The sequence below is a fragment of the Bos taurus genome, chromosome 28 (assembly GCF_002263795.3).
Source record: "Bos taurus isolate L1 Dominette 01449 registration number 42190680 breed Hereford chromosome 28, ARS-UCD2.0, whole genome shotgun sequence".
NCBI lineage: Eukaryota > Metazoa > Chordata > Mammalia > Artiodactyla > Bovidae > Bos > Bos taurus.
This window is the reverse complement of record NC_037355.1, coordinates 28,310,776-28,322,714: the sequence shown is the minus strand read 5'-3', so window position 1 is coordinate 28,322,714 and position 11,939 is coordinate 28,310,776.

Genomic DNA, 11,939 nt, shown 5'->3' with positions numbered 1-11,939 from the left:
TATAGAAAACTAACAGAGATTGCTGACGGTGAGAAGAGGTTCTGACAGATTCGACCTTTATTTACTTAAGAGATTTATCAATCTGGGACACAGAATCCTGATGGAAGAGAAAACCAAACTTACATCAGACGCTCCCGTGCCGGGGCGGGCCAGAGCCTAACCAGATCAGACTGGCGGGCCTCGCTTCCGGGCAGACTTGTGCGACCAAAGACACTCGCCACTGGAGTAGTCAGGCCGCTGCCATCCACACACCCCGCTCCCATTAAAAAAAAAAAAAAAAAGACTGACCCGTGGGTCTTCCGGGTAAACCAAGACTTAAAACTGTAAACGATCAGAATTCAAACCCTGCACCCCATCAGCTTCCAGCAGATGAGAGAACCATCTCTGGAGACAAATTCATGGATAAAAAAGAAATCAGATGACTCAGATTAGGAGATACCTTAAAGACTGCTGCAAAATAGAATAGTCTTTTGGCTGCCAGAGCTTTCGAGGCCTCCACACTGGCCCTTTCTTCCTATTCTTCCAGCTCCAGTAACTTGCTGGGAGCCTTAAAGACAACAGTTGGGTGAAGTGCTTGGAAGACTGAGGGGAGATGACATCCTCTTGAAATTACCCTTTACTGAGGTGAAAAGAAAAGAGTTGGGGTGACCTATATGGGTGTGTCTTTCTGTCACTCAGAGTAAAGATCAGGGAATTAGTTTATCAAGACCGTTCTCTCCTCCCAGGCTGACTGGACTGGGGAGACAGCAAGAGACAGAGTGGTTTTCTTCTCTCTCCCCCATTCCCTGCATGAAAAAACATTCTGAAAAATGTGGAACACTAATCTATGAAAAATAGAGGTTTTGTAAGCAAAAGAATCCAGAGTTATTCTAGAAAGGTCAGTTTACTAGGAATCATTCATTCATTCAATAAATAGCCATCATGGAAGTAGTGTGTTGTGGAGCCATATACTGTGTGCCAAGCACCTTTTTTCATTCACTGTCTCATTCTGTTAATAAAACAGCTTAAAACACACACACACACACACACACACAGCTTTTTATAATTGGAAAGGGTTATGTTAAATGAGCACTGGATAATTTTGTTTCTTAAAAAAAAAAAACTCCATTAATGTTGTCTCATTGTTTTCAAAAAGTGATGAAAAAAGGACAGGCAGTCTTAACCTTAAAGGTTTTTCCCTTGTAGGAGAGAGTAGGCTATAGGGTAAAAGACCACCCAGGAGGAGGCCTAGCTGCAGGGGGATGAGGGTGGAGGGCAAAATGGCTTCTCCACTGACATTCTTCACCCATACTGTTGTCTGTTAGGAGAACCTTTGGATCTAAAGGGGAGTTTCTTAACAACCCCTCTGAGGGGCCTGGTTGAAGGGTCTTGGTTCATGCTGTGAGGTGAAGGGCAGGATCCCTTCCCCAAGGCAGTGGCTGGAAAGACATTGTTACCATCTCACATACTGAAACAGATGGGATGAAGGGGGACCCCAAAAGGTGGTACTTGCAGGAAGGAGACAGCTACATCTCCTAGCTTCTGAGCCAGGCCTCTTCAGAGCCTTTAAAGATCCTATGAACCCCGCATTTGGTGTGCTTCTCTCCCTCTCAGGCCTAGGCTGGCTGCTGGTCAGGCTTGCCTGGACATGTTTCCACCAGCAGATTTTGAGACCAGCTCTGGCATCCCATCCTCCAGGAAGACCTCCCCAGCTGGTGAATCCAATTCACCATCCCTTAGATGCCCCTCCTTGGGTCATCCTTGCACCTCATGCGCATCTCTGTTAATAACTGTTTCCACTTTAGTTTTCTCACTGGACTATGAGCTTCTTAAAGGTGGTGTTCTTCCCTCTCTCTCTCGTTTTTTTTTGGCCACACAGAATCTTAGTTGCCTGAACAGGGATCTAACCTGTACCCCCCTCTATGGGACAGCAGAGCCTTAGCCACTTGGACCATCAGGGAAATCCCTGTTCTACTCAACTTTCAGTGTAAAGCACATAGTAGAGGCTCAGTGAATACTCCTTGGATGAACAAATGAATTAATGGATAAAGCAAGAAGGTGGATTCTCTGAGAACCGCAGGCCTACATTTGGATTTTCATGATCTGGTGGACTTTGGGGTAGGCCTTCAGAAGAACTGCTTGCTACCTTTCTATCCCATTTCTGACAAGTGCTGCCAAAAGTGTTGGATGTATCCGAATATTTCCCTTCTTCCTTTGCTCAGGTCTAGCAGCGGGGCTTCCAAGATAACCTAATTCTTTCAGTTGGAGTACAGTCGGCAACCCCAGGAAGCTGGGGAGAGAGGTGCATTGTGGGAAACGCACACATTGTCAGAGAGGGCTGACTTGTGGGAAATCTTTTAAAGCAATTTGTACTTTCCTTTCGAGTGCCTTAAAAAAACTTAAAAAAAATTTTTTTTTATTGAGATGAAATTCAAATATAAAATGAAACTTTTTAAAGTGCACAAGTCACTGGCATTTAATGTGTGCACATGCTGTGCCCTCACCACCTCCGTCCATTCTACAATATCTTGATCATCCCAAAGGAGACCCTGAGCTCACCGAGCAGTCACTCTCTTCTACTTTTGAAGTTTATATTCCTGTGTTGGTGGTAGTACGGATGTCCCTTTGCACAACTCCAGAGGGCATTGTTAACCATTCAAGTCTGTGCATTTACATGTGTCTTCTGGGGAAAGCACGCCTAACATAGACACAGTGTGCAACATGGAATCTGCGCCAAGCGACCCTGAAAGGGAGATGGCTGAACTCCCAGCAGCAATGGGCTAAGTGTCACGTCCCCTGTGACTCAGGCCTCTGGAGTTGGTAACCAGGTCCCAAGTCCCAGTCTCTGTGGCCAGGGCCCTGCCCATGCAGACACTCCGCATCTTCCCAGGCTCTGCTGTCTTCCCGTAGGACCCACAGCAGCCTGCAATTTAAAGTCAATGAGCACTCACCCCTTGGCCACCTGCCCCTCCCTGTTCTGGTGGTTTCTGTCCTGCGCACAGGTTCCCAGGGCCTCAGTCTGGCAAGTTGCTCCAGTCGGGTTTGGGGAGTTTAACCAGATCTTGGGGTGGGAGTGTGGTTCTTGGAACCCCAGAATTCAGGATGGGAACCCCTGAAGGCCAGCTGGCATGCCTGTGTGGCTGTGCTTGGGGCGCCTCCACAGCCCTTTGGAAGCATGTCATTGAGGGGAGTGGAGGAGGCTGGAGGAGCGTGGGGGGTAGGGAGAGGGTGGAGCGGTGGTGGGAGGTGGGGACAATGAAGCCAGCAGAAGTGTTCCCAGGACTTCTGTGGCTTTTTTACTTGAAAAACAAACAACTTGGTCAAAATAGCAAGATTATAAGTGCACCTGGTTTACTAGGAGGGCTGTGAAAAGCTGTTGACAGCTGAGGACTACCGTAGGATTTTAACTGTGCTGTTGGAGGGATAATTAAAAATTCAGTGAGGAATCTTTTTGCAAATAAAGCTACTTTTTGAAATGGAAATACTGACAATACATTGTATTATGCAGCCTTTCAAAGAAGCTTTTGAATTGTATTATCTACTTATACCCAGAGGAATGAACATAATACCATTCTACAGAGGAGCAAATTGAGGCCCAGAGTGAGTGTCCTATAATCTTTCCATCAACTAGTGGCTTTTAAGCCTGATTGATAATTAGAATCTTCTGTGGAACTTGTAAATCATAGAGTCCCACCTCCCCAGCCCCCATTCTGATTTGGTAGGTCTGAATGGGACCCTTTTGTACAAAACCTCCTCGGGAGGTCTTGATGCTCTTGTTTAGTTGGGATGTCTGCGAACTGAGGACTGACTTCTCAGGAAGAAGGGTAGGCCCTGGAAGGAACACTGGGTTGGCTCCCCAGCCTCTCTGTGGGTGGGGGGTGGGTTCGGGGTTGGTGAAATGGCAGACAGCTATGGAGAGTAGGCCTACTTGTGGCAATGGTGAGCTCACAGGCAGCCAGTTCTGCTGGGCTCCCAGGTTTCACAGGAAGCCATTTCCTCTGGGGACAGGACAAAGGGCCGAGGGAACCCCAGGAAAGGCTGGCTTGTTAAACCACCATGACAAAGGCGGAGGATAGCCTGAGGCTCCTGCAAGAATTCAGGTTACCCGTTGCACTGATGAAAGTCCTGACGGCCTACCAGACCTCACTGCTCCCCTCCTCGTCTCCCATGCAGCCAGAATTGCCCATGGGACCCAGACTCCAGGCACTGTCTCTTTTCTCACTGACACACTGCACTGCTTCTCAGGAAGGAATCCCATCTGCGGGGTCAGCTTTTGGCCAGCTTCCCAGAATCCCTCTCCCATCCTAGCATCTGAACTCTTATGAGAAAAGAAAATAGTGAAGTGGAGGGAGGGTGAGGCAACACCCCTCTCCAGTTAGTACCCAAAACTGCTTTCTGAGGCAAGCCCAGGTCCTATGAAGGGACAAGAGTCAGCTGACCCCAATTCAGGCCATTTGGCTGCTAAGGATGAATAGGGTACTGGGCTGTGGCCTGAAGCAGCCCCTAGGAAGCATAATGTCTTTGAAACTCAGTATTTTCATTACAAAGTATCATTTTATTTTATTACTTTTATTACAAATAATATAATCTTGCATTCTATTTTATATTTTATCTGTGTAGGGGAATTTGTGTTAATTTTAGTAGCAAACTTTAAAATGACTTAATATTAAATTTCTTAATCTTCCCTGCCCCCACAAAAACCCTTTTTAACAAAAGATTCACTGCGTTTATCCTGTGGCTTCATATACTGCTGGGGATTTTCATACCCCAGTTTTGAAAACCCAGAACTAGAGAGTCTCAAAGGCCTATTCAAGCGCCACAAAGATCATAACAAAGAAAAAAAAAAGATTTAAATTCTATGGAGCTCCTTTTCTAAAACTCCCAGGCCTGACCTGTAGGGTGGTGGACCATCTGGAGGAGGCCTGCCAGAGAAGGTAGAAACAGACGTCCCAGTTCAGTCCTTTCAGTGTGCTTGCTTTTTGAGGGTTTCCAATTGCCATATATCAAAGGCGGGAGGCGGGGTCAGGTTGGGCTTTGTTCCCTCAAGCTGGGGGGTGGAGTAGGGGTGGGGGATGACCAGGGTGATCAGAAGCTGCTACCCTGGGGACAGCCTGAATCTGGGCTTGCTGCCTGCCTGGGAAGTAAAATGAGCTCACCCCCTCTACCCCCGCTGCTACACACACACACAAGAAAAGAGAGACCTCTGGGTACCCCCTAAGGGGCTGAGGTGAGGTGAGCGCGGCTAGATTAATACTCAGCAGAGAGAGAAGTCAGTCCTCCACTCTCAGGATTCTTCTTCATGGAGTGAGTGAATCTTAAAATCTTTGAATGTTAGGGCCTGCAGCCCCAGGGAAAGTGCCTCTTTTAGGAACCCCCTCCCCACTTTATGGATAAGGAACCAAGCTGGAGAGCAGGGAGCCTCATGAGTTCTCCTAGCAATTAGGCCTTATTCAATCTTCAAGAACTTTCTTTTCCCAGGCTTGTAACCCCTTCCTGGCTCCTGTCAAGTTTCTTAACTTCCCTCAGAATTGCGGCTTTTCTCTCTAGTGGCCTTAGTAGCCAAAGGCTTGAAAAACTCAGGTCTGTGCAAAAAGGCAACCACCCAGGGTCTGCATCCTGGGTCTTTGTCTGGAACTCCTTGGCTTGCTGGTGATGACAGCTGCCAGTTCCACCTGGCAACACTGCCACCTCCTCACAAAGATCTTTGACCTTTCTGGAACTCCTTATGGTTTTAAAAACACTCATATCTTTAGCATCTTCGTAACTCTGTCAATAAAAACAACTTTTATTTGCGTAGTGTAGACAGGACAGGCCTCATCAGTGTCATTTTACAGATGAGAAAACAGGCTTGGATAGAGGCAGGGACTTGCCTAAGGTCACATAGCCAGTCGGCAGACTGGAGCCATGACTCTAGATCTAGGCTCATTTCCTTGATTCCAAGCCCCTGACTGATACTCTTAGTTGTGAGCCAAAGGAGACTGCATTGCTGGGAAAGGGGTCAGTACACGCTGGGGACACATGGTGTAGAACAGGTGGAGTGAACACCTGGAGTCGACATGGTGTTGTTGACAAAAAACTTTCTCTGCTGGTTTGGCTCTTATTTTATCTGATGAGGCTCTTCCTCCCCCTGCAGAATTCAGCAGGGCCCAGCAGTGCTGACTCAATGGCAAAACAGTGTCGCCCAAGGGATCACCTTCAGCTAAACAACCTCAAGCCCAGAAGTGACAGTGATTCTGTCACGTTCCCCCATCCCAGCATCCTCCCTGAGAGCTCTGGTCTCCTCTAGGAAGGCCCATCTGTGAAGTGGTGCGCTGAGGGGTCTCTCCCTGCCCCATCTGTTCCTCTTGTAACCCACAAAGGACAGTTTGACAGAGGAAGCTAGAAGCCATGGCTCAATCTTTTTGTACTTAAAAATCAAAGGCAGAGAAACACACACACACAAATCTAGACCTCTAGATTCTGCTCTGGGAAGAGGTGTACTTAAGAGCTGAATTGACTTCCCTAGAGCTGAACCGACTTCCCTGCTGTGATTGGTCTGCAGTGGGGGCCAGCGGGATGGGGGAAGGGAAGACCCTTCCTCCCTCTCCTTTCCCCTCCCACCCCCTACCCTCAACCGAGGTGCGCCCTCTGGGGAGTCTGGCAGTGGAGGTGACAGATGCTGAGCAGCTGACTGGGGAGGGGGTGTCCATCTCCACGGACCCCTTGGTGTGTGCTGAGGGGAACGGGGACGTGACTTGGAGAACGTGTGCGTGGGGGACGAGGAGAGGGTAGGAGGGAAAGTGAGACAGGGGAGGAGGGCCGGGCCAGTGATAGCTCCGCCCACTGCGGGGGGAAAGGAAGGGGATGACTCCTACCGTCTTACAGGAAGGCGGCCGGGCTGCGGAGATGCTGAGCTCAGCGCTACGGCCGTTGGGCTGCTGGGTGGGGGCAGGGCGAGGGGCCGGCCCCTCTCTCGGTGAGGGCAGAAGAGCGGGGAGAGAGGGAGGGCGGAGAGGCTGAGGAGGCCCTCACAACCCTGAGGCTGTAACTCTCCTCCGACCGGGTCTGCTAACAAAGCGGTCTCTGTTGGGGTAGGGGAGGCCTTCTGGGTTGCGCACAGAACCCTTATGAGGGTGGGCGGGGGAGTGTTTGTGAGTTACCACCCTACACCCCGACTTAGGTGCAAGAATTCATGGCAGAGGCCGAGCGCTTGTGCCCTCTGACCCCAGGATTTGTTCGATGGAAGGAGCGCACGGAGAAGTGCCTGCTCCTGTAGGGCTGCAGGTCAGAACTGCCCGGGCCAACTCCAGCCCATGCAGGAAGGGACTTTTATTTAAGGTAACCTTATAAAAAAGCAGGGAAGGTCAGCTTGGGAGAGGAGCGAAGAAAACTTTGGACCCACTTGGCACAAATGGTTACCTAGGTCAAATGGGTGGGTGGCTGGCTATTTTTGAGCTGACCTACATACCTATTTGCCTTTTTATCTTTTTATTATCACACGTGGTTATTATGGGAGCTTTTCCTTAGTACTCGGTGCTGCATTTACTGAGGGCTGCACAATGAGGCTTGTTTGTCATTCTCCCAGAAAGTTTTAAGAGTCTCTGGCCCCAGGAAAGGACATCAATAGGCCAGCAGAAGCTTCACTAAGTTGCTTCTCAAAGGAGCAGGATCTGAACCCAGATGCACCAGTCCAGAGACAATTAGCCTTGGAGGCCAGGAATAACATTCAGATTTGACAGCAATGTCCCTGAGTTTTGCCCAGGCTGGTTTAAAAGCTCCCTCAGCCTGGGCCTCATTGCTTGCCAAGGTTGACCCGTGGTGCTACAGCCCCACACTGGCAGGTGAGGCTTCTTCCCTTTACAGGTGGAGAAAATGAGGCAGAGACGAGTTGTGGACAGAACTTGATTTGGGAGTTCCTGCTTTGGTTGTGGAGGTAACTTTGTTATCTTAAGGAGAAACAAGGAGAGCCTAGAACTATTTTACTATTGCTCTGCTTCCCACTACCTTTAGAGCAAGTCTGGCTCCATACCTCGGCCTCACAAACCTCCAGCTTGACTATCTCTAGCTGCATCTCCTTCCTGAAGCTAGGAGGGGAAAATCACAGATGGTTCTAATTACCTCTGAAATGCTCTTACATTTTCCATAAAGTACAGTATGCCTGGCTTTGTGTATACAGCCTTGCACAGTAATACGTATGTAGATGTGCAAAATATATACAGCCACATACAGTGGCTCACAAAGAACATCAGCAAAGTAAAAGCATATGATTTACAATATTTTTAATCACGCTAAAGAGAAACAGACATGTAGACTTGGAAGTGAGACTGGCAGAGGTAACATTTCTGTCTTCTCCCATCTGGTGCCCTCTCTGGGGCATGAAATCTTTGGCTCCCAGGAGGAGAATGGGGGATGCTTGCACTCCTTAAACTGCTCTTTTGTGCTTGGATTTTCTTCCAAGGCTGGTATAGTTGACTTTGCTCAGGTTCCCTGTGGGTTACTTTTCCTCTGTGAAGTCAAGTATCTTCCCTTCAGCTTGTTCCCATCTTCACACAGATTACCCTTCCCAGATCCCCTTCTAGCTCTTGTGATTCATACTCCAAGCTTGTCTCAGCTCCGGGCCCTCCAGGAGCCCTTTTTGAACACACTTGGAAAGTTCCACATTCCCTGGCTGGTGAGTGCAGGACAGCGAGTCCAGCCCAGAGCTGCCTGCCTGTGAAGCTAGTGCTCAGTTCTCAGAGCTGTGGATGAGCTGTGCTCTCTTCTCACCTGATGTATATTGAAATGATCCTCTCCTGGGCGTGATGCTCCATCAAGTTGTAAACTCCTTCAGAGGTCACCTATTTTAAATCTTTAAACACCTAACACCACAACTTGCCCCAACACACACACATATGTCCCTACCTCTGTATGTTAGCTACATATGGTATGTGCTCAGTAAGTATTTGGCCTGGGGAACTCTGCTACCACTGAGCTCTGATAGCGTGTCTTACTGTCACAGAAAGTTAAAACTGAAAGGGGGATTTCCCTTCTCATCAGCTGAGAAGAGTAAAGGGGAAGTGGCCTAGAATGGAAACCAGATCCCACGGTCTGCCAGCTTCACAGGCCCTCGCTCCTGGTGGCCCCCTCCCATCTCCTTGGTTGTTTCCTTTCAAAGCCCTCATCCCATATGTAATTATCCATGTATTTATCTGTGTGGATGTACAATGCCTTTCTTTCCCACTGAACTGCAAGCTCTGAGAGGCCGAGGTCTGCATCTGTTTCATCTCAGAGCTCCAGTGCCCGGCACAAGCCAGGGCCCCAGAGTTCTCAGCATACAAATATGAAAAAAGAAAATGAATATCCACGTGGCCTGAGAACCTCCTTCCACTTTCCCAGGGCAGCACTGAGATTGGCTCGAAAACTGCACAGTTGATAGGCTGTCCTTGTCACGACCTCTAAGGCTAACACCCTGTCTTGAGCTTAAGACCAAGGAGGAAAGATAAGACACCTCGTGTGTAACCCTAATGCAGGGAAGACAGCTGATCCAGGTATGATAGACTGGGTGTTGCAATCCGGCGGCGGTGTGGAAGGCAGATTGGAAGTTTGAGACCAGAGGCTGAGAGTCAGTTAGATAGTGACAGAAAAAACTGAAAACCCCCTTGAGTGTCTGTGGCAAATAGTTAAATAAGCTCCAAATCATGGAGCATTATGTGGATGTTAAAAAGAGTGAGGTCAGTTTTGGAAAAATGCCCAAGATATGTCGTTAGGTAAAAAGGACAAGTTGCAGAACAGTTTGTATCCTCTCATCTCATTCTGAAAGTAAAACAGAGGACGCTCCCCAGCAGACACACACTTAGATGTGCAGAGAAAACATCTAGAAGGATACTGTCCACAGAGGTTATCTCTGAGGGATGGAGGGGAGGAAGAGGCTTTTACTTTTTCACTTCATATCTTTTTTGTTTGTTTTTCAGGTTAAAAACTAAGGTTACCTTTATTTTGCTTTGTAGAGACATTGGAAATTGGATTTTTATCATGAGCTTGTATTACTCTCAAAGATTTTGGGGTTTTTTTTTTTTTTGCTATTGAAGGACTGCTGATGGGGTTTGGGGTTAGACAGAGGTGGGGCAGAGCTGCGGCAGTGGAAACCCAGTGGGAAGGGGCCACTGACAAGATCTGGACAGAGGGAGGGAGGGTCTGGGACAGCTCTGTGGTTCCAGATGGGGAGAAGTGAGGATGGCTGTGGAGACGATTGTGGAAGCACGGGGCAGTGTAGGAAAGGCTCGTTCAAGGTGACTGACCTCCACAGTGCCTGTGACCCTGGGTAGGTGACAAGGAGCCCAAGGCCAGGAAACTAACATTTGGGAACAAGGGCAAGGAAAGGAAGAAGGTCGACCTTTAGGACCCTACGGATTCCTTGGCTGTTTCACCATCTTTGAGTACAGACCGTTCTTGCTGCAGCTCGGAAACAAATAGAGCAAGGAGGGGCCAAAACCAAAGGCAGCAGGAGGAGTGGTCTTCCACTGGCCGGTTGCGGGTGTGGCCTGGGTCTCTGCCCCACCCCCACCCCCACCCCCGCCTGCTCTTGTGGGCACACGTCCAGGCTCTGGTGAAAGGTCAGGGCTTCTGGCCCCTTCTGGAGGCAAAGCAAAGGAAATCAGACTCGAATCAGGAGCAAAGGAAACCAGAACCCAGCTGTTCATGGGGAGATTGGGAAAGAGGGAGCTGAGTTGGGGCAGGAGAAGTTTCTTGGCTCAGATAAGCCCGTCAGAGCCTGGAGAAGGTCAAAGATGAGGAATGTTCTGTGATTTCTAAGACAGCAGCTCATTTATCCCGTGAACACTTGCTTGGAGCCTGAGTCCGGTGCTAGGGCTGCCACCGTGCACGCTGGGTACAGCCTCATCAGAGGGACTGTGTTTGGAGTCCCATCTCCACGTCTCCCTACAAACGTGCCTGTGAAAGGAAAGGGGCACTTTCACGGGCCTGTTCAGTCAGCACTCCAGCCCCTAAAGGAAGTGTTCTTTTACAAATCAAGAAACTGAGGCTGGGGAAGACAGTGCCTTGCCCCTGACCGCATGGTTAGGACGTGTTAAAACTGGGATTCGAACCTGGGTGTGCCTGTGTCCCACTTATAATTTGGTTGCTTGGAGCTCAGAACACATTTTCCCATCAAAATAATGCTGTAAGTGGTGGTTTGGTTGCCATAATGGCCTAGCTCACCCAGGGTATAGCTGGAATTAATTCTATGTTTCAGTGCGGTTGTGGATGAATCAGGCTTCTGTGGGCTAGCCTGGAAACCCACAGGAGAGGGAAAATGCATTTCAGGGTGTGCCCAGCTGGGAACTCTTGCCCTTACCATAGCGCCTGATTCAGGGCAGTCAGGGGATTGGTGGCTCAGGGAGCACTTGCTCATTTCCAGAGCTCTTCCAAGCCAGCCCTGGTGAGTTCTAGCTGTTCACTGGACGGGGCAGAGCACTGGGCAGGTTTGGGGTTTCTAAGACAGGGAGTGTTACGTGAGAATATGCACTGATTTTCAGACTCTGACCATCTTAGTCCTCTCCCTTCTTTCCTTACACTGCCTCTCAGCTTCCTGCAGTCATCTTTTATCTTCTTCCTCTAGGATGGATCCTGAAGACAAGATCTAGGATTTATTTTCACCACTAAATCTGATGTCTGTCTGTGAAGTATGTGGGCAATAATGACTGCACAGGGTTAGAAGTGATAGAGATCAGAGCAGCTGCTAAGAGAAGCAAGGATCCATCAAAGCTTCTAGAGTGACTTCAGGGAGAGCAATCACATATTCATTCAACAAACATTGGCTGTGGGTTTGCTGGTCAGTGTACTCTTTCCTTTCTTGGCACTTCTGTTGCCAAAAGAATCCTGGGAAGGACTGAACATGGGTCTCAAACCCAGAATCTTAGCATTGGAAGAAATCTTTTTCCAGATGGAAACTGCAGTCATTCATTAATTCAGGAAGGTCTGAGTGTCAGGCTAACTATTGAGAA